Source organism: Carassius auratus, chromosome 40 (genome assembly GCF_003368295.1).
Source record: "Carassius auratus strain Wakin chromosome 40, ASM336829v1, whole genome shotgun sequence".
In the NCBI taxonomy this organism is placed as follows: Eukaryota; Metazoa; Chordata; class Actinopteri; order Cypriniformes; family Cyprinidae; genus Carassius; species Carassius auratus.
The window spans coordinates 6,712,525-6,740,495 of record NC_039282.1 but is presented as its reverse complement, the minus strand read 5'-3'; the positions used below and the strand labels follow the sequence as shown (position 1 = coordinate 6,740,495).

The 27,971-nt window shown below is 41.1% G+C and overlaps 1 pseudogene; it reads left to right on the top strand.

The window, feature by feature from the left end:
- Nucleotides 1-326: 326 nt before the first annotated feature.
- On the top strand, nucleotides 327-10,861 carry LOC113058414 (alpha-2-macroglobulin-like; annotated as a pseudogene).
- The last annotated feature ends 17,110 nt before the right edge of the window (nucleotides 10,862-27,971 follow it).

Genomic DNA, 27,971 nt, shown 5'->3' with positions numbered 1-27,971 from the left:
CTGAGTCATAAACAGTCACTCTGGATGATGTCTAGTTACTATCACTGATCTATATTATAGATCAGTGGTTACTATACTAATTAGCCTACTTGTTTTTTATCTTACAGAATTTAAATGATCCATACTGTGCATGATATTAGAAGGAGTAGTTCAGAAATGTCTTGAGTCCTTTGCACAGTGGCTCAAAGCACAAATTGGAAAGACATAGTAATGATCTGATATCATACTAGTACTAGGATTAACAAAATGGAGGGAACACCAGAAATTAATCATTAATTAAATGCAAATAATTTCTCAGTAGCTTGTTTGGGATAAGTGCCCTTTGAAATAAAGTCACAGTCTAAGTTTTGTTCATAGTGTTCAGCACGATCAGCCTTCATCATGAGGGCTCATCAAGAGCTTCTTCTAGTTTCTTTGCTCTTCCTTTCTGTCTATGGACAAGCCTCAGGGCCGTAAGTAACATCAACATAACAATAAGGTTTTTGTGTGTGTGTGTGTGTGTGTGTGTGTGAAATTAGCACTTGAATAGTATCCTTCAAATGCTGAAAGTGTGCTCCACTATACCATGCAATAATTTAATTTAAAAATACTTTACTTTTACTTATACTTTTAGCACAGATGGGACATGCTTAAATTGAAGTGCAGGAAGTTCTATGATATGTATTCAAATATAAAAGTGGCAGAACTGTTTAAAACATTTTTGTCTTTGATTATGTCTGAAATATGGGCAAGGATTACCTTTTTTTTGCTTTGATTTCTCTCAACAGGTCTTTCATGGTGACGTTTCCTGCAGTGATCGAGTCCGGACCTGAAGCCAAACTGTGTGCAAGTCTTCTCAAGCCCAATGAAAGCCTTGTCATGAACATTTATCTGGTTCATGGTGAAAATATCACTTTACTGCTACAGGAGAAAGCTGAAAAAGAGTTTCACAGCTGCTTTAACTTTCAGGTTTGTCAGCATGAAAAGATTCACATTATTGAACATTTTAGATTTGAAATAACACATCTCCCAACAGACACCTCTGGTAAAAGCAGAATCAGTGCAGACAATGAAGGTAGAACTTCAGGGCAAGAACTTCAAGATGACTGAAGAGAGAAAAGTCGTGTTCAGACGTTACAACCCTTTGACTATGATCCAGACTGATAAACCCATCTATATTCCAGGACAGACAGGTGAACTTTTGAGATTTAAAGTTCAGTGAATACAAAGCTTGTTTCACACTGTTGATGACATTGTTTTAACGTGATGTCATTAGTTTAAGAGCATTAACACTGTGGGGCACAACAGATATAGTCCACAGTAGCCACACCTCAAACCACTGGCGGTTTCATGCTGCTTGATTTATTTGAACCTAACAATGCTAGTAAAAAGTATATGGAGCTTATAAACAAAAACATAAAAATCTTAAAATTATTTGTTTTAATTGTGAAATACGTCATATTTACCCCTAAACTGAACTTCTATATGTCTAAACTGTTACTCATGTAGGGACGTAGCCATAATTTCAGAATTGAGGGGGACAGAAATGTCAAACGTAATAATACTTAATTTACATTTTGTCTGTTTAATATTACACCCTTCAGCATGACAAAAATGTGGGGAAAATTGTTTATTGACTAAAACTAGACTAAAATGTTCAGACATTTTGACTAAAAAATGACTGGACAAAAACAGGACAAGGTTGACTAAATATGATAACTAAAAAGTACATTTGACACCAGGACTAAGACTAGCTAAATGAAAAATGGCTGACAAAATTAGCACTATTTAGTCAGTGATTTTGTAATCATCATGAGTTAATACATTTTAAAATTGGATTAAAATCACATTTTCTTGCAAGATTTCTCAGAGCCTCTAATGTTGCACTGCATCTGAGAAATGAGAAGTGTGAAATTTGTAATCTCATGTTATACAATATTATTCATTTGACAGTGAATTTCAGAGTTGTCACCATGGATAGAAATTTTGTACCCTTTGATCAGAAGGTTTGTACCATTTAAGCAAAATCAGCATTTCTCTTTTAAATGTTTGAACGTGCACAATGGATTTCTAATAACAATCTAAATTGTTTTTTGTTTGTATGTTTTTAGTACAGTACAGTCGTGCTGGAGGTAAGCACACTTTTTCAGCCGTTCATGACATGCAAAACAAAATTTTGATCTAATTTGCTCTTTAAATGTTGGTTGTGTCAGTAGTTATTGAATATTCAGTGACTATAGATTGCTATATAATGGTCAGGATCTATTTAGATGACTAAAGCTAAACTATCTTCGCTGTGTGTTCTTTGGGATCAAACAGGACAGTCAGTATAACAGGATTGGTCAGTGGACAAATATTTCCTCAGAAAGGTGGATATTGCAGCTTTCTCATGAGTTGAACCCAGAGGCCCGTGAAGGCACTTACACACTGAAGGCTTTCATAGGTGAACGGTTGAATACACACTATTTTAAGGTGAAGAAGTATGGTAAGTGACCATATCAAAGAGCGTTTCTGATAGTGATTATGAAACCACACTCATAACTAATTTTAACTGATTCCCTGTACTTGATTTACAGTTTTGCCCAAGTTTGAAATTACCATGAAAGTTCCAAAAGAAATAAGTTTTGGTGATAGCAACATGAATGTGGAGGTTTGTGGGAAGTAAGTTAAGGTTTCTTCCGTTTTATTGCATTAAACTTTTAAAATAAAATATAATAATAATTAACTTTTATAATTTTTTTTTTTTTTTTATAATATCCTAAATCAGTATTCAAATGTGTAACGCAAAGCTTGTACTTCATAGATACACGTTTGGACAACCAGTTGCTGGTAAAGCAAGGGTGGAAGCATGCCGAGAACTTTTGAGATATACTTTTCAAACAGACTTGATTTCACTGTGTTTGGTTGAAACTACTGAGGTGTGAAACTGTATTATTGTATGTTGTGTTGAATTTATGAAAACATTTTCATCATATGGTCTTTGTATTTTATGTTTGGATGTTTTTAATGGATGTGTTTGTATTCTACCAACAGCTGAGTCAGATGGGCTGTGCCTCCTTTACTTTGAACACATCAGCCTTTTTTAACTCTACAAATGAGAGATTCCTAAAAAGACACGTTACTGTAAAAATGAAAGTAACAGAAGAAGGAACTGGTGACTGATCCAAGCAGTATTCTTATTCAAGTTAATATTAATAATGATATTAAACAATAAATTGTTTGTTTTCCCAGAAAACACCATGGAGAAATCTGAAACTATAAGTCTGACATATGAACGTGGTAAAGCTACATTTACTGGACTACCTGAAATTTATGAGCATGGGTCAGTTATACAGGGGAAAGTATGTCTTGTTTCTTTCTTATATTAATATTTAGCTGGATTGAAGTATAATATGTTTCTTTTTGTATTTTTTCCTGATGAATAGATCAAACTTGCAAATTTAAATGGAGCACCACTTCAAAACAAAGAAGTTTATCTTTTGGAGGATAAAAGGTGGTTCTCAAAACTGCTCTTAAATCTCACAACAGACAGTGACGGACTGGCCAGTTTCTCTCTTAACACATCTAGTCTTCCTAAAAGTGATATTAATCTAATGGTATGATAATGTTCATGCACCCAGTGTTTGATCAAATGATGTCTTTGGTAACTGAAAATAACTGGACCTTCCTTGTAATTCAGGCAAGCGCAAATCCAAAGTTTGAGTATCAAAGCTATAAAAAGCCTTACTTCTCTACTGAACAAAAAACAGTTCAGCTTCTCCGGCCCGCTACTCCATACACCCCAACACTAAGTGAACTGATTATAGAGAATATTGAGCAACCATTACAGTGTGATGCTGAGTTTACAGTGACTATCAAGTATTTTTTTGTTGGAGAGACGAAGAATTCAAAACTGAAATTGTCTACATAGTGAGTATAATTGTTGCATGTTTATTGGCTATGTACAGTCTTACAGTGTTCCTCTGGGATTCATCTCTTCTGTCTATTTCAGGTCTTGTCCAGAGGAGTAATCGTTCATCATGGATCTGAGAAGGTTGAAGTGAAGTCTTCTAATGGAGCAGCAAGTGGCACAGTGTCGTTCAAACTGTCTGTTGGTGCAGATCTGGCTCCTGCAGTGCAGATTCTGGCCTACTGTGTTCTGCCCAGTGAAAATGTGGCTGCTCATAGCAGAGATTTTACAACTGAGAAGTGTTTAAAAAAAAAGGTATACAAAAAGTTCTGGGATAATTTAGATATTGCTGTCTTTAAACTTAATTTTAACACTCCCAAATGGCTCCATTTTCATCATAGCACCACTAAAATGGCACATCCTACTGTTGTCATTACAGGTTTCACTACAGTTTTCTCCTGCTAAAGCAGTTCCTGGAGAGAAAAACACTCTCCAGCTCTCAGCTCAGCCTGGTTCACTGTGTGGCCTCAGTGCTGTAGATCAGAGCGTCCTGATCATGGAGTCCAGAAAACGTCTGGATACTGAAAAGGTTTAATTAAGCTGACATGGTTAAAATTAGAAATCTAACTTTAAAGAGCCTTTTACATTACAAAAGATTGATATTTCCAATGACAAACCTTTGGAATTATGTACTTAATCATCGGTAAATGTTTTTTAATCTCATCACAGGTCTTTAACCTGCTGCCAGTACAGGAAGTATCAGGTTATCCTTATAATGCTGTGGATACACCAGAATGCCTGGAAGTTAGACCTCGTCGGGCTGTGTCATTAGAGCGTGTTTATGACAGCTTGAAGGTAACGGATGGTTCAAATTTTTTTGAAATTGCTTGTAAATAAAAGAAAGTATGACATAATGAAAATAAAGATAAAGAAAAATAGTATTTTAGTATTACACCATACCCAAGGAATATAGATTTTAATTTACTTTGTTTTTAACATTCAAGTCTTATATTACATTTCATAATAAATAGCTAAATATCATGTAATTGATGTTTGACAGAATGTGGGATTAAAGATGGCAACAAATTTGCCTGTGAGACAACCCCTTTGTCTGAGATACTATGGTGTAACTTATTATAACAGACGTTTTCACTCAGGTACGTATACTTAAAATTTGTAATATGATGTTTTGTTGTTACATGTTGTGGGCCTAATTGCAAAAAATGTTTAAGGGAGCCTGAAATCATGTGACTATCACTTTGACCTGCTGTTGTTGAAATAACAGTTTGCTGATTTATAAAATTGATACAGATGCATAAACTAACAAAAAGAGTTTTGGATGAGTAAATGCATAAATAGACTGATACGGAAATTCACTAAGAATATATTTTTTTTATCTGCTGAGAGCACTGGTTCTTTGCACATGTGCATAAGTCATTTATTTGAACTTTCAGAGAAGCTTGCCTACCTAGATCATTTAGGACGATCTTCTCATTCACCTGTGCAGACAGTTCGTACCTTTTTCCCAGAAACATGGATCTGGCAGCTCACAGAAGTGGGGTATGTACATGCCTTAAAGCTGCAGTAGGTAACTTTTGTAAAAATATATTTTTTACATATTTGTTAAACCTGTCATTATGTCCTGACAGTAGAATATGAGACAGATAATCTGTGAAAAAATCAAGCTCCTCTGGCTCCTCCCAGTGCTCCTATTGACATTTGCAGAAATGCATCGCTCCCGTTAAGAAACAACCAATCAGAGCTGCAGTCCGTAACTTTGTTTGTGTTCAAAATTTAGAAAAATGTATATAATAAGCAAGTACACCATGAATCCATTTTCCAAACCGTGTTTTTAGCTTATCCTGAATCACTAGGGTACACCTATAATAAGTGTTTATATTCAGATTATTTTAGATTGCTTCGGGGATACCGCGGCGGAGTAACCCAGTACCTTTGTGATTCTTCATAGACATAAACAGAGAGAAGTAGTTTCGGCTACGATGTTCTTTCCGCAAGACACAAGCAGTTCTGTTTATTAACCGCTAGAACGTCAAAAGTTACCAACTGCAGCTTTAAGGACTTATTCAATGATAACAATTTTATACCACTTTATTTGATGCAAAGGGGAAATTCAGACACAGGGCCGCTGCTGGCCAAATGGGTTCCCTAAGCAGGATTGTATTGTTGTGCCCTCCTTCCTCAAATATGATGATGGAAAAAAAAAACCTACTATAGGGGTGAAAACAGAACTTAAATCAAATAAAAAAGTAAAAGAATAAATTGTATTTACAAATTACAATTGTAACTCAACATTTACATATGGCTATAACTTTATTATGACTCTAATTTATTTTATAGTCTCAAGCATTCAGAAATCATGCAAAAGGAAATTAAGCAGTTTTACTATGATTAAACCATGGTTTATTTTTGTAAGGGTTGTGATATGCACGTTTTTTGTTGAAGAAATTATAAAGGCTGTGTCATCTATAGCAAAAAGTTGGCCAAAAATGAAAGATTAAGTGAATATTTGAATTAAATGTTTGGCCACCAAGGATTTGATTGTCCTGTAGGTGTAACAGCACATGGCATTTGGCTCACTTTGCTGGCATTTGTAATAACATGTACATAAATTGTTTATTTTATATTTGCCAACATTATGTATTTTAACAGTGTTATTATTAGCCAATCAATATTGCCTCATTGTTTTTTATATAATGCATTTTAAGTCATTTTAAAGGATATTGATGGCTTGGGTCTGTTTTTATAGCAACAAAAAGTAATAAAGTATATTAATAGTAACAAAACCATGGTCAATTTGCAGTTACGATGGCTACAAGAATGATGATTTGTGGTGTTATTGTTAAAACCATGGGTAATTTTCATAAGGGAACCTGAAAAAAAAAAAACCTTACACAGGAATGTGCCTGAAAGTGATAAATGGGCCTTGTTTTTACCTAAATGATTTATAATTTTTTTTAATATATATTAAAAATGTATAAGGTGTGCATTGTAGTCTTATGACTGCAAGTCATAATGTCCAGCCCCTGGAAGTTTTACACTACATCTTACTATATTATCCTGCACAACAGGGACTCTGGATCAGCTCAGGTTCCTGTCACAGTTCCTGACACCATCACCTCTTGGGAGACGGAGGCTTTCTGTCTGTCCTCCGAAGGTCTGGGTCTGGCTCCTCCTGCTCAGCTGACAGTTTTCCAGCCCTTCTTCCTGGAGCTCTCTCTGCCTTACTCCATCATCCGCGGGGAGATCTTTGAGCTGAAGGCCACGGTCTTCAACTATCTTTCTAAGTGCATCATGGTGAGACTTCAGACCCAGTCTCATCCAATCACATCAAATATGCCACTAATCATGTGTTTGATTGAAAGGTTAAAGTGACTCCCACTCCTTCATCAGACTACACTCTCAAAGCCTCCGCCGATGATCAGGATTCATCCTGTCTGTGTGCTAATGGAAGAAAAACCTTTAAATGGATCCTCACTCCTTCTGTTCTTGGTGAGTTTCCCATCTGAATCATTGTTTCTCAGTGTTTGTGTCTTATATCTTCACGTACATGTCTTGTGTTGTAGGAATCATGAATATTACAGTCAGTGCAGAGGCAGAGGCGTCCCAGACTGTGTGTGACAATGAGATTGTGAGCGTGCCAGAGAGAGGACGCATTGACACAGTCACACGAAGTCTGCTTGTGCAGGTCAGCACTCGTCAAACGGCTCTCAGACATCATTTATCCATGATCCTAAAGCTGCTTATGTCAGTTTGATGGGCTAATGTAATTGTTTTATGCTGCAGGCTGAAGGAACTGAAAAGACAGAGACCTACAGCTGGTTACTCTGTCCAAAGGGTTTGTCTGCAGACAATATATAGCATCATAGTGTATCTCTGCTGATCACTGATGTGTGTTTCTGTCTCTCTGGTTCACAGGTGACAGTCTCTCAGAGGAAGTGAATCTGACTCTTCCTAAAGATGTGATAGAGGGATCAGCCAGATCCTCTGTTTCAGTCATTGGTAACATTTACATACACAAGCAGAAATTAGTAAATGAGTACAGACATTAGTACATATTCAATCAGAAATTGAAGAGTTTGTATTTGGATTTCAAAAGGGTATTGTTATTTGTGTTTGGTTTGTAGGAGACATATTGGGTCGTGCATTGAGGAATCTTAACGGATTATTACGGATGCCGTACGGCTGTGGAGAACAAAACATGGCTATTCTTTCTCCCAATATTTACATTCTGCAGTATCTGGAAAACACTGAGCAGCTCACTTCAGCCATCCGAGAGAGAGCCACCGGCTTCCTTAAGAGCGGTGAGAGAAACCAATCATGTCAAGAAAATACTGAGACTGATAACAAACTGCTCATTTTTCAACACACCTGAATGTCATTCAATTAACTGAATAGTCAGACACATTGTGTCACCCCAAACAAACTGTTAAAGTGAACCATTATCACACTAAACAGGATACCAGAGACAACTGAACTACAGACATAACAGTGGTGCATACAGCACATTTGGACATGGAAAAGAGAATACATGGTAAATACAGTTCACTCTTACTTTTATCAAAGCAAATACGTTAATTTACACTAATAAACCCAGGCATCCAGTACAAAATATTTTTAGTCTGTCTTCTACATTTTTTCAATTCAGTAAATTTAGATTTTACATTTGAGTAACATTACTGGTATAACTAATAACTATATTAACACACCACCAGGTTGACTGCTTTTGTCCTGAGGTCTTTTGGCAAAGCACAGAAATACATATTTATTGATCCACAAATTATTCAGAGTGCAAAGCAATGGTTAATAAGCAGACGGGATTCAGACGGCTGTTTTATTCAACAGGGAAGACTGTTCAACAACAGAATGAAGGTGTGCTATTTGTTTCGCAGTGTTTGCTGTGATCAATAGAAACCAGGTCTGGTAATACATTTAATATTTGTCTTTATTTCTATTTCTCCTTCATTGCAGGGTGGAGTGAATGATAATGTGACCATGACTGCCTACATTACTGCATCATTACTTGAACTGGAAACTCCAGTCACAGTAAGTTCATCTACAGGAAACACACTATAGACTCATAGAAAAATGAAACTCACATCAGCTGTTTCTCTGATTTTTGTCTCAGGATCCTGTCGTCACTAAAGGTTTGTCTTGCTTGAGGTCCGTCATTGAGAATGTCAAAAACACTTACACCACTGCTCTGCTTGCGTACACTTTCAGTCTGGCTAGAGACACAGACACTCGACTGCAGCTTTTTAATAAACTTGAGGATGTTGCTATTTCAGAGGGTAAGAGATTTTTTTTCCAGTGACTTTCTGTTATCTTTTATGACTGCACTATTGTTTTTGTCATGCTCATTGAGTTACTGTTGTATCTTTTGTCCATGTGTCCTAAAGGGTCTCATCTCCACTGGTCTCAGTCTGCATCTGCTGATGACTCTGATTCTCTGGCAGTGGAGATCAGCTCATATGTGCTGCTAGCTGTTCTCTCTGCAGATTCACTCACTACAGCTGATCTGGGCTTTGCTAACAGGATTGTCAGCTGGCTCGTGAAGCAGCAGAATGCCTATGGAGGATTCTCCTCCACACAGGTGACTCAAACTACTCAAATCAGACACGTGATTGCTGAATAACAGGTGAATGTCACATTACTGAACACATTTATTTCTCAGGACACAGTGGTGGCTCTTCAGGCTCTGTCTTTGTACGCCACTAAAGTGTTCAGCTCTGACGGCTTCAGCACAGTGACTGTACAGTCAGCAGGAGACACTCACCTCTTTGATATCAATCAGGACAACAAGTTACTGTATCAGGAGAGGCAGCTGCAGAACGTTCCAGCCAAATACAGCATTGAAGTCAAGGGCTCAACCTGTGTGTCTGTGCAGGTCTGTAGTGTGTTCAGCTTCACTGACTCACCTTCTCTCGTTTGTCTCTTAGCATTTTGTGGTTCTTTTGCTGTGAGATGGATTATAAATGTGTTTTTGTTTGTGTTGTCTTTCTCAGGTGGCTCAGTTCTACAACATTCCCACTCCTACTGAAAATAAAACATTCAGCATTGATGCTAAGATTGAGGGAGACTGCAAGAAAACCTATGGACAGTACCTATTCTTACATTTCATTGTGAAGTAGGTTACTTTATGCTGTAAGACATGATTATGGCTTTAGTTTATTCAACATAACTCTGATGTTTTATATTTTCTCTTTTCTAGTTATAATGGTCCAAAGGAAAGATCTAACATGGCCATTGTGGATATTAAACTCTTATCAGGATTCACAGCTGATATATCATTGGTGTGTTTGAGTGTAAAATTAGTAATTATTACATTCACTGTACTGATTCACTGCAATCTAAGATGGAATATATTGTCTGGCTCACTTCTGCTTGAACGGCATGATAACTTACAGAAAATAGCTTTTCAGTGTTCTTCTATTGAGCATGTGTCAATTAATATATTTTATTATTTATTTTTTAAATTACTTTTTCCACACAGCTTGAACCTCAACGCCCTTCAAAAACATCATTTGTGCAGCGGGTCGATTATAAAGATGATCATGTTGTTGTGTATCTGAGAGAGGTGAGAAAAAAAAGCAACATTCTTAAGTTACAGCAATTAATTAATAATTGATCTAAAATCTTCAGTTTCCATGATCCTGTTTAACATCCTGCAGGTTCCAAAAAATATTCCAGTGTATCTCCAAATAAAACTGAAACAGGCTCTTCCAGTGAAAAATCTCAAACCAGCTGTGATTAAAGTGTATGATTACTACCAAACAAGTAAGATTTTATGTGCAATTTTCTCTGTTATTTATATATGATTCAAAAGTTGCTATTAAGCTAATTTCTCCATATCAACATTTCCCTCAGGTGATCAGTCAGAGACCGAGTACACATCCCACTGTAAATGAAGTGTCATGCTTCAGTTCTGCAGCTTGAATAAAGATATCTTATTCTCATTAAATGTTTAATGATTCACTGTTTTGTCCAGTGTTTATTCTTTATTCAGGCCAAAATTATTTTATAATTCATGAAACCATTCAAAAGTTATTATAGTCATCAACCTTGATTTAAATGAATCCCTAAAAAAATTAAAACTCTTTTCATTGTAAAAAACATGTAAATACTAGTACTTTCAAGACCACAAAATAGCTATTGTACTTTCCTTTAAACTTTTTAGTAAAAAGATATAATAAAATATTTTAGTAAAAAAATATATATTGATGATCTCATATATATATTATGTATATACTTAATGTGAATAGAAATCATGTACAAAAGGATGAATGCAGTCCATTGGAGATTAACTGTATCCAAAGCGACTTATACATGAGAACAACAACAGTATACAAGTGCCATGACAAGTCTCAGTTAGTCTAATACAGAGCACATAGCATTTTTTTTAGGATTATGATAGACAAGAAAAGAAAATTAAGTGCTAGTATTAGTTGGTTAAGTGCTGTCGAAAAAGAGGAGTCTTTAGATGTTTTTTGAAAATGAGTAAAGATGAATTGAGATTGGAAGGTCAATAAATAATATTCCCACCATTTTCTCACTCAGTTAAAATAATGTGAAAGAGTCATATGATGCTTCGTTAAAGGCAGGGACAGATGAGAAAGCTTGACTAGTGAGTTCTCTTTCTAACATTCATTCAGTATCTCACTATGGGACTGCCTCGTCATGGCAGACCAATCGCTGAAATTATCAGGGAGTCCCGCCTCCCTGTATATAAACCGCAGCTACCTGCCATTTCCTCATTCTCGCTCTCTTCCCCATGAAGATTTCGGAAGCTGTCCTCAGCAGTAATATAATAACAGTAATAGATTCTTAACGTTTGTTGAGAGACTTCAGGAAGAGAGTAGGAGTAGGAGAAGAGCTTCTATTGCAGCACAGCTCCGTACTAGTTGTCATGTTGTGGTGGGCTTACTGCACGAAGAGAGTGCAGGCTTCATGGCCACTATAAAAGAGGAATGAGCCATGTACTGGAGCGGATGGGTGCTCGCTGATCTTCTCGCCCCTCTGTGTTGTTGTTGACTGGATCTCCTGTACGCTGGTAGAAAGGAACCTCAGATTCTACAGTGTCAACGATCACGAACCCCCGATTAAAGGGAATTGATTCTTTCTTTTTCCCACGCTGATACACGCGTGTGTGTGTGTGCTTAACACTGGGTTAAAGGAGTCGTTTTTAGTTGTTTATCTCCGTAAAGGTGACAGATTCGGGGGAGCCGACAGCAGAGTGGCAGACGCGATAGTATTGCTGATCTGACCATTTGAAGTATAGGAAAAGAAAGTGGTTATTCCATTCATCTGAGTTTTGGCAGTTGTCAGCTACGTGCAAACTACCCAATGACTTTTCCAATTTCCCACTCACAGACGCAGGGCGGCGCTGTGGAGATCCTGATCCTGGATTTGGTTGAAGCCGGTCATTTGAGATCCTACTGAAACTGACTTTTTTTGCCAGTGGCAGGGGAATCACTGGGCTGATTTCAGACCGGACATTGATATTACCCTGTGCAGAATATTGAACAAGTTATGGTTTTATTGTCTCCCCTGGGTTGAGGAGGAGATTGTGATTTGAATATTAGTTTTTTTTAAAGCTTAGCTTTTAATGAAATAAAACGCCGTTTGAGATTTCTTGTGTCTTTCTCTCTGTGTTGGTGTGGCTGGGAAACTAAATTTGCAATTTAATAGATTTTTAATCTGTTGCATTAGTGGCGTAGTCGACAGGGTTTCCCTTTCCACACCACACAGTGAAGAATGGCAGATGAAAATGAAGGGCAGTCTGAAGGTCCAGGGGGTAATGTGTCACAAAGAACTGGGACTAGGCTAGAAAATTTTCCACCTAACCAGCCTGTGATAAATGCAATGATGATGCCTTGGTTTATGGGGGTCCCATGGATTCCAAGGTTTAATGGTGACTCAAGTAAAATCAGTTTTTCTGAATGGAGTGGGCAGGTACAGGCCATGCTAAGGGCACAAGGGATAAATGAGAAACAGAAGATTGATTTTATATATGGGGCACTTGAGGGTGAGGCAAAAAGAGAGATGAGGTTACTGAATTTAGGAAGACACTTAACAAGTGTGGATTTGCAGAGTGAGTTAAAGAGGCTGTATGGGCGTGTAACACCAGTGGCCCAGATCAGGGCCCAATTTTTTAAATGTCATCAACAGGAAGAGGAAACCATTTCTGCTTTTATTCTTCGTCTGCAGGAACTATTCTCCACATGGAGGGAGCAGGAGCGAGCGGGCTCTGCCCAGGATGAGATGACCATTAGGGACCAGCTTGTCTTGGGTTTGAGGCCTGGTGTGGTGCAACAGGAATTTCAAAGACAGGTCCGTAGAATACCTACATTGTCTTTCACTGAGGTGTGTAGTGAAGTGAGGGCATTGGAAGTTGAACTGAGGATGGAGCCTGTCTGTGCTTCATGTATTTCTGTGCCACAGACAAACCTATCCATGGTTGCTCCTAGCCTAGAGGAGTGGAGGGAGACCGTAAGAGCCGAACTTAGAAAAGAAATTACCGACCAACTTTCTGTTATTAAAGAGACCATAACTGATGAGATTAAACAGCAACTCTCTCCTCAGATTATGGGGCATAGAGACTCTCCTTCATCCTCTAGGGGGGTTGTTCAGGAAGGCCGCTACACTGCTTCCCCTAGGCCTTACCAGACCCTGGAATGGGACGACCAGGGCAAACCAATTTGTTGAGGCTGTGGGAAGGCTGGTCACATCCAGAGGTACTGTCAACAGGGGAGGAGGCAGTTAAACTAACAGCCCTAACCACTGAGAGCCAGGTGGTTGGGGAGGGGGACCAAGGGATTAAAACTGATAAACCATCTTTGGGGGGGATGTGTCCAGGAGTTGAAGTTGTTGTTGCAGGAGTGAAATGACCCTGCTTACTTGATACAGGCTCACAAGTTAAGCTGTTTAGTGAAACCTTTTTTCAGAAATGGCTGGGTGGAGAGCAGAAGCGAAGCCCACAAGATCTACATTGGCTTTCTTTAAAAGCAGCTAATGGACTACAGATTCCGTATATTGGCTATGCCATCTTGGATTTTTTAGTGGGAGGAGTCACAGTGCCAGGTAAAGTGGTTGTTATTGTAAATGATGGGTGCCTGAGTGCTGAGAGGGGTATCCTAGGGATGAATGTCATTTCACATTGTTGGAAAGAGCTGTTCCAGGGAGCCCACCCTGGCCTGACTGTCTTTGGTGCAACTATGTCACGTGAAACAAGGGGAGAATGGGAGCGTGCTTTTGCTGTTTGTCAAAAGGTCTCACAAGATAAGTCATTTGATGGGATGATAGGAGTGGCCAGGTTGACCCGTCAGGACCCAGTCTATTTGCCTCCTAACAGTGAGATGGTGCTGTGGACACACCTTTATGCTGCAAAAACCAGGTCGGATTTTTGTGCTTTGGTGGAGGGACCAGAGAGAGATGATGAGTGGCAGGTGGCCCGGGCCATCACTACTGTGGTGAAAGGACGCCTACCTATAAGGGTACGTAACCTCAATCCTTACCCCATATTGACACCTCAATGCCGTCCCCTGGCTAATGTCTTCCAGGTTGACCCAAGGCAGATTCAAGGGGAAAAGGACTTGGTTTTGAAGACTCTGGATCCAGGTGTGGTGGAAGTGTATGTGCAGACCAACTACATTGGTACTGAAGATCTGCATCCAGTTAACCTGTTGAAAGGTGATGGTTTAACAACAGACCAACAACAGAAGATGGACTCACTGTTACGGCGGTGGAGAGACATATTTGCAGCAGGAGAGGGGGACTTTGGCCGGACCAGTGTAGTCCTCCACTCCATACCTACAGGTTCTGCACCACCCAGCAGGGAGCGCTATCGGCCAGTCCCACCAAGCCTTTACCCTGAACTGAGGGAACTTCTGCGAAACATGCTGGATAATGATGTTATAAGAGAAAGCTCTAGTCCTTGGGCAGCACCAATTGTCCTTGTGAAGAAAAAGGATGGATCTTGGCGCTTTTGCGTGGACTACAGGAAATTGAACGCACTAACCCACAAAGATGCCTATCCCTTGCCAAGGATAGAAGAATCCCTTACCAGCCTCAAGCAAGCCGCTTGGTATTCTACCCTTGACCTGGCCAGTGGATATTGGCAAGTAGATTTGGATCTGAAGGATCGAGAGAAGACTGCATTCACCACACCTCTGGGCTTGTATGAGTTCCAGAGGATGCCCTTTGGCCTCTGTAACGCACCTGCAACATTTCAACGTCTGATGCAGCGGTGCCTCGGTGGGCAGGTCCATGACTCTCTCCTTATCTACTTGGATGATGTTGTTGTATACTCCTCAGACGTTGACACCCACATAAAGCATATGGAACAGGTTTTTGGGAAGTTGGCAGCCCATGGCTTAAAGTTGCAGCCCCATAAATGCAGCCTTTTCCAGAAGAAGGTCACCTACCTTGGCCACGTCATCTCTGGTGAGGGAATATCCACAGATCCCGAGAAGACCATTGTCGTTCAAGACTGGCCTATTCCCTCTACTATTAAACAGGTCCGATCATTCCTTGGTTTCGTAGGGTACTACAGAAGATTTGTTAAGGGTTTTTCCAAAGTAGCAGCACCTTTGAATGCGCTCCCCAGCCAGCAATGACATGTGGGGCCCAAATGGCTTAACTGCGGGTTCCATGGTTACTGTGTGGGCATGGGCTTTGGCTGGGTGAAATCAGTGGGTCCCATGTAGGTTTTGTAGTATCAGTCCTACATAGGATGCCCATATGAGCTGATTACATTGGCCCCATAAGGGACAGGCATTGGCCAATTGGGCATAGGTTTGAACTGAGAACACATATATGGGTCCTGCATGGCATATTTATGTGCTAAGTTGGGTTTGAACTGGGAACACATGGGTCCTGCATGGCAGAGGCGCAAAGTATCTATGTAGGCCAATTGAGTTATGCAAGTTTTAGTGACTTGTAGTAACTCCAAATGTAGGCTAATCAAGCATGTTGAGATTGAGTAATTGTAACTCAATACATATCAAGTCACGCTAGTCACCAAAGAACAAACATCACATACATGTAGATCTTTTGCCAAAAAAATCCATCAGTCATTTTTGTTAGGCGTGCAGAAAATGAAAAATGTAACTTCCCAAATACGTAAAAAAAAAAAAAATTCAAAATAGGTCAAAGTTTACGCTGTGTTGAATTATGCTGATTAGTGGACTCTTAGAAAGGCCTACCGTAACACTTCTAATAATAGTCCAGTCCCAGACGCCTGTCCCTTGGGGCAAAAACACATATTTAGACAACTAGGGATGCTTGATATTATTGGCCGATATTGGCTTTAAAATTCAATAAATATTATGTAAATATTGGTATCGGTTTAAAGATCCTTACAGAACCCACTTTAAGCCCATAGGGTGGTGTTGGTACAGTGGATAAGACACATGCCTCTGGTGTAGGAGACCCAGGTTCGAATCCACAGAGAGACACCAATGTGTCCCTGAGCAAGACACTCCTGAGGTGTTTGACCTCTGACATAAATAGCAATTGTAAGTCGCTTTGGATAAAAGCATCCGCTGAATGAATAAATGTGATATAAATGTAAACCCCTTTAGGCAGGTGGGAGCCCAAATAACACCCTTATAGATCCAATCCCTTTTAAAGCGCATATGGGCATCCACAGCTGAATCCTGGGCGCAAACCCACTTTAGACCCATTTGGGGCCCAAATGAGTCTGACATGAATTGCCCAATTAAGACCCATGCAGTACCCTTACAGGTTCCACTTTTAGTATGTCTGGGCTTCCACGGCTTGCCCCAATATGGATCCCGGGTGCAAGCCCATAATGGGGCCCACATTTTCCGCCCATAAAGCTCTCATCTGGGCCCCACATGTCATTGCTGGCTTGGTCCTAGTAGGTTCTGCTAGTATGCGGAGAGGAAATGCTGCCATTGAGTGGACTGCAGATTGCCAGGTGGCATTCGATGCTTTGAAGACTGTTCTGGTGAGCGCCCAGATCTTGGCATATGCTGACTTCTCAAAACCCTTCCATCTGTATACGGATGCCAGCCTGGGAGGTTTGGGGGCTGTGTTGGCACAGCTACAAGATGGTAGAGAGCGGGTTATTAAATCCTTAAATGGGCTGTCACCGAAAAGTTTAAAGACTATTTGTGGGGCAATAAATTCTTGGCCTTTACAGATAATAACCCCCTGGTCCACCTGAATACGGCGCATTTGGGGGCCACAGAACAGCGGTGGGCAGCACAGTTGGCTAATTTTAACTTTGAACTGAAGTATCGCCCTGGCGCTTCCAATCGTAATGCTGATGTTTTGTCCAGGTAACCCCAGGAAACAAGAGCTGACCAGCAAGCCCATGTGGAGACAGCAGTGGTGGAGTCTGAGGCCAGTATGGAAGCTGAAGACCATTGGAAGGATTGTCAGGAGGAAGACCAGACGGTGGTCCAAATAAAGGGTTTGGTAGTTGGAAGTTGTATTCCAGGAGCCGAGGAGAGGGAAACGTGCCGGCCTGCAACCAAACGCCTCTTAAGGGAATGGAATCGACTACATATCCAGGAGGGTGTATTAAAGCGGAGGGTCCAAGAACCTCATAGAGGGTTGAGCCTCTATCAAATTGTGGTTCCCAAAGGCAAGACTTATCAATTGTGGAAGAAGTATCACAATGCCTCAGGCCATATGGGGGTAGCCAAGGTCGAGGGCTTGCTGAGAAAGACCTTCTTCTGGCCCGGCATGGGTGTAGATTTGCAAGACTGGACATCCAAATGCGCATCCAATTTGTACTCAACTGAAAAGAGGATCTGAGGTGAGAGCACCCTTGGTGCCTGTTCTTATGTCATACCCTTTGGAAACCGTTTCAATTGACTTTCATTTTCTCTTGGTAGGCATGGTGATACTTATCTCTGTCTATTGGTAATAACTGATCTTTTCTCCAAGTATGGATGGGCTGTCCCTACAAAGGATCAGACCTCAGCCACTACTGCACGGGCCCTTTGGCAGTACCTTATTCAGCCATGGGGGTGTCCCGAACGAATTACCAAAGAAATGGGGCCTGTGAAAGGTTTAATAAGACTGTTCTGTCTCTTTTAGGGACATTGAGTTCAGAGGACCAAGTGCGGTGGCCAGATCACTTGCCGACCCTTCTGCAGATGTATAATAACACCCCTCATGAGACCACTGGACTGGCTCCACATTTTGTCATGTTTGGCCGACATTCCCACCTCCCAGTGGAGACTGCGGTCGGTGCGCAACCATTGACCCAAAGACAAGACTTGGAGGGTTGGGTTCACCAACACCACCAGACCCTACAGAGGGTCTACAGGCAGGTGGCTGCAAAAACTAGAGTAAGCAGAATGCGGGACAAGGCCAGGTATGATCAGAAAACTGAGAAACTCCCCTTGCTGCCCGGAGAGCGGGTGCTCTTGCGCAATTTCCGTCGCAGAGAACAAGGGAAGTTTGCACCTCATTGGCAGCCCCAATTCTATGTGGTTATTGACCAACGAAGCCCAGGTCTGCCAGTCTTCCAGATAAAGCCTGAAGGAAAAGAAGGTCCCATCAGGACAATTCATCGAAATCATCTAAGGCCTTGCCTTTTTAATCCCCCGGAGGATCCTCCACAAGCCCTGGAGACTGAAATGGTGAACCCCAAATTGGCGAGTGTCTCGTATCCTGGGCCTTCGTCATTACCCCCTCCTGTAGTTTCAGTGGATGATGATCCAGTAGACCTCATAGTGAGACCTGAGTTGAGAGAGAGATCACCCCTGCGTAGATCTCAGAGACAAAATAAGGGTAGGACATTAAGTTTTTGTCAGGACAACAACTGTTAAAAGGGGGAGAAGTGTCATATATTATAAAACAAGTGGAGCAGTGTGATTGAGGGTTAACCTTATTTTGTGGGAATTGATGTTGTTATAGCAATGTGTACTCTTAATCTTTTTTTATGTTTGTTGTGGATTAATTGTATGGTGTGCTGTGGTTTTTCTCTTGTTTGCTGTGGTGTTTTGGATTTTTGGTGCTGTTTTTCCTCCTTCACAAACTGCAACAACAAACACACCTGTAGAACATCGTTTAAATCAGCGATCTAATTTGCCAGCTGATCAAGTCATTCGGATAAAAAGGGAGCCAGATCGCTTACCGACAGAACGCTCTGGACGGAGGAACTAGGTCTACTGAAGCGGATGGGCGCTCGCTGGTCTTCTCGCCCCTCTGTGTTGTTGTTGACTGGATCTCCTGAAAGGAACCTCGGATTCTACAGTGTCAACGCTCACGAACCCCCGATTAAAGGGAAGTGATTCTTTCTTTTTCCCACGCTGATGCGCGCGTGTGTGTGTGCTTAACATTGGGTTAAAGGAGTCGTTCTTAGTTGTTTATCTCTGTAAAGGTGACAGATTTGGGGGAGCCGACGGCAGAGTGGCAGACGCGATAGTATTGCTGATGTGACCATTTGAAGTATATGAAAGGAAAGTGGTTATTCCATTCATCTGAGTTTTGGCAGTTGTCGGCTACGTGCAAACTACCCAATGACTTTTCCGATTTCTCACTGACAGATGCGGGGCAGCGCTGTGGAGATCCTGGTCCTGGATTTGGTTGAAGCCAGTCATTTGAGATCCTACTGAAACAGACTTTTTTTTGCCAGTGGCAGGGGAATCACTGGGCTGATTTCAGACCGGACATTGATATTACCCTGGGCAGAATATTGTACAAGTTATGGTTTTATTGCCTCCGCTGGGTTGAGGAGGAGATTGTGATTTGGATATTTGTTTTTTTTAAAGCTTAGCTTTTAATGAAATAAACGCCATTTGAGATTTCTTGTGTCTTTCTCTCTGTGTTGGTGTGGCTGGGAAACTAAATTTGCTATTTAATAGATTTTTTATCTGTTACACTCACAGGAAACCTGCGCATGTCCAGTGAAGCAGTTCAAAGTTGCGGTTGGAGTATGTGCTTAGAGGTTGTGGGAGAGAGATCACTATGGCTGGGTTTGTCAGGCCTCTCTGACAAAGAAAATGTGGAGTTTTTGGGGAAAGGAGAAGGAATTTAAATGAGCAAAGTGTTCGTGTGGGCAGTTCAAAGTCCAGTGTTCACCGGAAAATGGCCCATGTTCCCCTGGCGCCCCCCAAAGAATTGTCTCTCCCTCTACTTATGAAATGCAAAAGTGCGTAAGCATCCCATCAAAAAAAAAGTTTTCTCTGTGGCATCCAAGCCAAGGGCGGAGGGCACAGAGCGGGATAAAAATAAAAAGATATCACAAAAAAGTAAAATAATCACCAAAAATTATGAATAACTTGCCACAGCACCGCTAGTGAGCAAAGCCGGGAAGGGCTCACTCGCTACTCAAGCAGCGAACTGTTCAATGGAGTTGTAATTTCAGTGGCCCAAGAGGAAACAGCTCAGGTTTTAGAGGAATAAATACCCTCTTTAATGAGAAAAGAATTGATAAGAATGATTACAACGGATGAAAGCCAGACAAGCTTCTATTCTCGTTATGTTGTAATTCCCAAATGAGGGGGAGGTCTCCATCCCATTTTAGATTTAGGGGTCCTCAACAAACACCTCAGAAAATACAAATTCAAAATGCTTTCGCTCAGAACTTTGTGTTAAAGTATTCATCAAGGTGATTGGTTCACCTCAGTGGACCTCCAGCATGCATATTTTCACATAGATATTTTTCCTGCTCACAGGAAATATCTGAGGTTCGCTTATCAGGGCACAGCATAGGAGTATATGAAAATCCCCTTTGCAATGGCTTTAGCACCCAAGGTATTTTACCAAATGTGTAGAAGCAGCTCTGACACCATTTAGGAACGGAGGAGTCAGAGTTTCATCATCATATGCATCTCCACATCAACTGAACAGCATCACAGGGCATGACACCCCATGAGCCGTCTCAGCAGAATCGCCAGAATGCATGAGCACTCTTTCATTGGAAAACACCATCTTTTCTCAGAACAGGATGCCCTCTGGGTCCTGTACAATTGAGGAAAGTGGTGACAACAGATGCATCTCTAACAGGCTGGGGGGAAGTCGAGGGCAGAACAGTGAGGAGAGGGAGTCTCCGGCACTGATATAGAAGCACATTAATTTTCTAGAACTACTGACAGTGTTTATAGCTCTGAGACAATTTGTGCATTTTCTCAAGAATCATCATGTATTGGTCAGGACAGACAATACGACGGTGATCCAAAGTCGAGTCAGGGGCTCATGGACCCTCCAGAGGCAGGGTTAGTCACCGTCGACCTTCCAGAGTCAGGGTTAGTAACCGCTGACCCTTCAGAGTCAGGGCTAGTTCCTGTTGACCTTCCAGAGTCGAGTCATATTCCTGTTGACCCTCCAGAGTTGAGTCAGATTCCTGTTGACCTTCCAGAGTTGAGTAGGGTGCTCATGGACCCTCCAGAGTCAGGGTTAGTCACCGTCGACCTTCCAGAGTCAGGGTTAGTCACCGTTGACCCTCCAGATTCAGGGCTAATAACTGATGACCCTCCAGAGTGAGGGCTAGTCACCGATGATCCTCCAGAGTCAGGGCTGGTGTTCTTCTTCAAGTCACTGGTGATCTTCAAGGGACTGAGTCAAGTCAGTGGTGATTTTCAAGGACTGAGTCAAGTCGTCAGTGGTCTTCAAGGACTGAGTCAAGTCACTGGGGACCTTCATGAACAGATGCAAGTCACCAATAATCTTCATGAGTAGAGCCAGGTCAGCACCGATCTTCTGGAATCCAGTAGAGACACCATGGGATTACCAGAGTTTCGTCCTCCCGTTGATCCGGTCGCACGGAAGTGGTGGTCTTCTGATCCGCCCTGGGAGCTTTGTGCATCAACCACAAGGAAGTGGTGGTCTTCTGCTCCGCCCTGGAGGGCTTCTGCCTTGTCCACAGGGGTGTGGTGGTCTTCTGCTCCGCCCTGGGGGCCTTCCACCCTGACCACACGGTGGTGGTAGTCTTCTGCTCCACCCTGGGGAACTCCGGCCTCGACCACAAGGATGTGGTGGTCTTCTGCTCCACCCTGGGGTACTCCGGACTCGACGACAAGGACGTGGTGGCCTTCTGCTCCGCCCTGGGGGGCTTCCGCCCTGACCACACGGTTGTGGTGGTCTTCTGCTCCACCCTGGAGGACTCTGGCCTCAACCATAAGGATGTGGTGGTCTTCTGCTCCACCCTGGGGGAGGGGGCTTCCGCCCTGATCACACGGTTGTGGTGGCCTTCTGTTCTGACCTGGTGGGTGCCACGTGATGTCCTTTATGGACTTATGTTTTGTGTTTCTTGTTTTTTGTTATGTTTTCTGTCTGTTCCCCTCTGTGAGTCTGGCCCTCCGTCCCTCCCCCCGAGCCTCCACCTGTCCGCCTCCCTCCTGGTCTCTGTCTTGTGTCTTGTCGTGGAGCGTCTGGGAGCCGCTCTGTAGAGGGGGGGTATTGTCACAGTGTCTGGGTTGTGTTCCCTGGGTGTCCACTAGATGTCCTCTTTTCCCAATGTGTCTGTCACTTCATTAATCACATTCCTCATGTCCCTGCTTAATTATTGCACCCAGCTGTCACAAATTACTAATCATCACACTCTGTCTGTTTCCCATTAGCATTTGTCTCTCCTTGTGTGTTTACCCGGTCTGTCTTAGTATGTGTGACGGAGTCCTTGTGAATTCATGTCCGTCTGTTATTGTGACCTTGCCTTGTGTTCGTGTTTAATTCATGTTTTGTTTATTCTTGATTTGGATTTGTTGGATATCGAGCCCTGTCTGGACTGTTTATTCTTTGGATTGCCCCTTTAATAAATACGTACCCGCAATTGGTTCTCTCTCCGTGCTTCCTTGTATCACCAATCGTGACAGTTAAGGCCCGTACACACCAAGAACGATAACTATAAAGATAATTATAAAGGTAACGATATTAGCGTCCACACCAGCGAACGATATTGTCTGTGCATTCTAAGCGGACGCGCGTCTGCTACTTCTCGAGCTCATTACAGCAGGGTTGATTCTGAATGGTTGGCAATGTTTTATCGTTCATCAGAAAAAAAATCGTTCTGAAAGTGATTCCAATGATATCGTTTCTCTGTGCCTTTATTGTTATAGTTGCGGTGTGGACTCTGCTATTCTTTAATATTGAAAACGATTTTTAGAACTATATCTTTATTGTTATCTTTATAGTTATCATACTTGGTGTGAACGGGCCTTTATTCTGTGCTATTCGGTTGTTAATTCATGACGTAAGAAGTGCTGTTTCCAGGTCTAAGCCTCAATTCGCTTCACATGAGAATACAAACTCAGCAGCCGTTTATGAGCCCATAAGACTTCCGTTCATCTTCAGAATACAATTTAAGATATTTTAGATTTAGTCCGAGAGCTTTCTGTCCCTCCATTGAAAGTGTAAGCACGGTATAACTGTCCATGTCCAGAAAAGTAATAAAAACATCATCAAAGTAGTCCATGTGACATCAGAGGGTCGGTTAGTATTTTGGTCCAAAAATAGCAAAAACTACGGTCTGTTGTGAGCTTATAGTTTAGAATGTCCAAGGCATATAGTTTCAGCGGGAAAGTGTTTCTTTGTCCCAAAGAAAGATGTTTGACTGGCATGATTAACTGGTAACCCAAATTATGGTAGAAATAGTATGATGCTTAAATCAGGGATACACTCAAATACCTGAATATAAGCATTGAGAGTCTAATACAAATAAAGAATTGTAACTAGGCTACTACAATAGTAAACATACAAACAATACATGCATATACCAGATACATTTGTAACTGATTAATTATAGTCTAAATAAATAAAAGTGTGTGTGATGTGTATTATGAGAATGTGAGTTGGCTGCTCAGCAAGGCCCCTTTGGTGTTTGGCATCGAGGGCTATCTAGTTTTCCTGGAATGTGTTTGAAGTCAGATGGGGTGATCTGTTTGGTATCTTCCTCATTCCTTTGGACCATCAGCTTGGGTGTTAACCTTGGACAAGTTCAGCATTGTATCAGCCTGGGTCCCTCTTTTCTGGTGGCTCCATTTGAAGGTTCGAGGAAGGCAAGCTGTGCACCTGTTCATGGACCTTTGCATCCCATTGACTCTGTTAAACAGGACAAAGGCAAAGCCGACAGTTAGGGTGTACCCGATTGCTGTGGTGAAGCAAAGTGCCGTACCGGCGGAGGTCCAGGATTGGGTGATGGGAAAGGTTGTCTGGACAGGCAACCAAGACCTTGCTAGGAGGACTGTGTCGATTGGGGTGACCCCCTTTTCTCAATGTTCAGTTCCAATTCAGGTTCAAGAGTGAGATTGTGGTCCTCGAAGAAAGCTCGGATTGGTACTCTTCACTTTAAAGGTGGTACAGATCCCAAAGATGGAGGATGACACCTTTGGCCACTTGAATCCACATACTCTGGTTGGGCAGGCTGACACGGGTGACAGTGTCATGCTGGTCATAGGTCATTGTGGCGTTATGGATGGGCCTGTTAACAAGCCACTAATTTCCCAAAATCTCTGCTTGCGTTTCTGTGACTTGTGTGTGAGGCTTGGCCTCAGTCGGGCAGAGTGTCTCTCTTTGTATTGGTTGTAAACTGAAGACTCTCTGTCTCTGTCTGTTGAGCAGAACAGTGACCCCTTTTTGTATATGCTGGGACTGCAGTCTTATGTATTCACAAGAGTAAATGTCTGGTAAGGTCTTGGCATAAAGTTATCACACTTGACAGGGCTTCTCCAGGGCGTTGCGATATCTGAGCGAAACAGGAAGTAGCAGGTTGAGCTTTGGTTATTTTACTTCAGGTTAAAACACAGGTATCCTTGGCAGTCACCATGGTTGACAACAAAACCTCATTGGGAAGCTCTTGCACTTGCATGTGAAGGCAGGTCTGGTGTTTGCTTGATGCATGCTTTGAAGAGTGTGAGGCTCAAGGCCATATTCCCATGGCTGGCCGTGAGATTTTCTCGTGAACCCAGTGACCCAACAGTCTATCTGGTAAACTGTTTGGCTAAACTGGCAAAGGTTTTGCACTTCAGCCTTGAGTTTCAGCTGTCTCAAGTTCAACAAAGGGTCAGTGTGATCCAGCAGCTCTTTATCAATAAGAAGGTGGTATTTGTGTTTGACTGCATGTTTAGTGCACACCTTTGGGGCTTTAAGAGTTTCTGAGCTTTATAATAGGGTCTATCAAAGAGTTATAGGTGACATAAAAGTTTGAAAAGTTTCGCCTTGTTTTCCAACATGCCCCACTTTTTGATTGGGTTCCTCAGGAGTATTGATACTGGGTTTGTGTGGTGAATGGTATGCTGAAAGGTGTTGGATCATCCTGGATGTGCAGCCATCAACTTAAGTGGTTGGTTGATGCCATCACTTGGTGATGGAATGGCTGGCCCTGTGGTCAGTGGCTGGTTAGCAAAGATCTGGGTTGTGGGCTGGTCTGACCTTGAGACTGGGTTCTCGCGACCAGCTGAGATGTCAAACCTGATCTTTGTGACCTGGCAGTGCACTTCAGACAAGTTGGCTGGCTGGAAAGGTGAACATTCCTGCACTGGAGCCCAATTCTATGAATGCTCCTAGTCCATTTGTGTTGTGTACACTGGGTGTACAGTCACATGGAGCTCATGGTCAGATGAAGTGGAGTGGGCCATGTGTGTATTTTGGCCTGTCTGGGTACTATGACCGTCTGGATTTAGGATGGATGTCTCTATGGTGAGAGACTGTTGGTCGTGATCTGGGCATTTTTCTTTGTATGAGGGCATTCTGGTAGGTTATTTGATTCTCATGCCGCTCATAGTTAAAAGAAGTCTGCTGGTCTGTTTCTGTCAGTTCTGGTACTGTGCAGAAATAGGCAGCATTTTAACTGTCTCTTTGGAGACAGCGCTGTGTTATCTGTAGGCCAATGTACTGTGGATTTTGGGTGGAGGGAAGGTTCTGGAGTTGCAACCTTCCTCCCTTGTTGCCTGTTCTGTCATCTGCTGTAGACTCATTGTTGTAGTAGACTCGTAGTTTTCGTTTTAGTAATCTGCTTTGACAGTTTCAGTCTGCTGATACAGGATGTTGTGTGCCTCAAGGTTGGGGGTGATCCTGAGCAGATAGTCTGTCTTGTGTGGTCATGATATGATGGCCACGTGATAGATGTGGGTATTAAGAACATGACTAATGCAATTAACAGGTTGACAGCTAGAGAGGTAAATGCTGATAATGACTGGGGATGGAATTGGTTTAAAGTTTTATGGCAGAAAGCAGAATATATTTGGTTAATTGCAGTCTCAGCACTGGCCATGTTTTTTTTTTTTTTTTTTTTTGCTGTGTATGTGGCCTTATGTAGTGGGAATGATCAGAAGAGCTGTAAATTCAACCGTGAATCTTCAGTAGTTCATCAGATGGTAATGTACAATATCTTGTGTGAAAGTAAGAATAATGTGAGTTTCTTCTACAGAAGAAACATAGTTTTTTTTTTTTTTTTTTTTTTTACATATAATCAAATATAAGAGTTATTGTTTCCTCTCTTGTTTTATTTATATTTCTTATGTTAGGAATGACTAAAAAAATATTACTTATTACTTATGAGAGTGATGGTGTTTTAAATCTTAGTGAATTTACATGATTGATGTAAACTATAAGGGTAATGTGTTCAAAAATGTATCTACATTAGTCAATATAAGTGATCAATAATGATCAAAAGGGAGGAGTGTAATGGAATTTGCATTGGTTGCATTCATCTCATTTAAGTATCTTTTTAAACATACAATGATCATCAAGGTAGTTTATAGTCCATAGGGACATTGAGTTCTTTTGTGTAACTTGTGCACGTAACTACTTTAGGTTGAAAAATAACATTTAAGGGGAAACTGTACTAGGGACAGGCAGTTTTGAGAATAACCAGATATCTACCATGTAATGTACATGGGATGTGCTTGTGTTATGGGGTGATGTGCACTGAGCAACATGATTGGCTAAAAGGTCCTAATCTGTCCTTCAATGTATCTTTTTGTATACTATAAAACGTGGTCTATGTGTTATCTCTTTGCACACAGACTCAAGCTGTGTGTAAACCAGATCATTCTCTGCAGAGAACTTTATAATGACCAAACTGGGTTTGGTTTTTCTTTCTCAGTCTTCACAATTATGTTATTGCTTTATTAAGTCAGAATTTCCACAACACATTGAATAAAAAAAAAAGAAAAAAAAAAAAAAAATTAATGTCCATGAGTGTATTTTCATGTTTTTACTTTGAATATTCCAACCAGACGTGATAAAATAACTATGTTTGATTTTTGGGACATGCTTTTTTACATTTAGCTGTTGCAAAATCATTCAGTTTTGAAAATCAAGTTGTTTATTTATTTGTTTTGCCAGAAAGTGATTTTTATTTTTATTTTTATTGTCTCTTCTAACAAAAAATATATTATTTAAAACCATCCAAATCCAAGATTCGCAGTAGAGATGAACAAAACAAGGTTCAAATTAACCACTTAACCAATGATTGCTCAAAATTGCAGGGACTGCGTCAGACTTTGCTAAGATGAATGCAATGAGTATGTAAGCCATACTTTTTTTCAAGAAGTAAAGTAAAAAATCAGGAGATTAGAGGTAATGAAATAAAAACAATGCTATACTAATTAATGTTTACTTCAGCATTATTTAATATTCTGCCTTGACATAAAAAAATAGCCATAGCGTATTATTGCAGGTAGCAGGAAATACATTTTAATCGGCCATTGAATATTACACAACAGATTTTGGGTGTTTTTGAGAAGCCACGTTTACCGTTATTGTGTGGGCAGAGAACAAATGAGACGAATGCAAACAGTAACTTACAGTTGGTTACTCTCCCACTCAATTTGAGTAGGTGTATGTACCTCTGGAAGATAATTATCAGTTTCTGTAGTACACTATTTGTCTACAGAGAGTTAAAGGTCAGTAGCTGTGCATTTCTATGTAGATGAAGATAAGAGTTTGAGTATGTTTTCAGAAGATCACATGTGTACACTTTGTACTTTAAAGATTTCAGTTGGGTTCTTGCATGCCATTGACTAAGAAATGAATGCTTCAACATCTCTTTTAACTGCAAATAAAAAGATTATTTAGATCATTTACATGCTTGGACATTCCAATATTCAAAATTTAAGTTGTTCAACTCAAAATTAGATTGTGAGGGACATTCATATAGAACTAA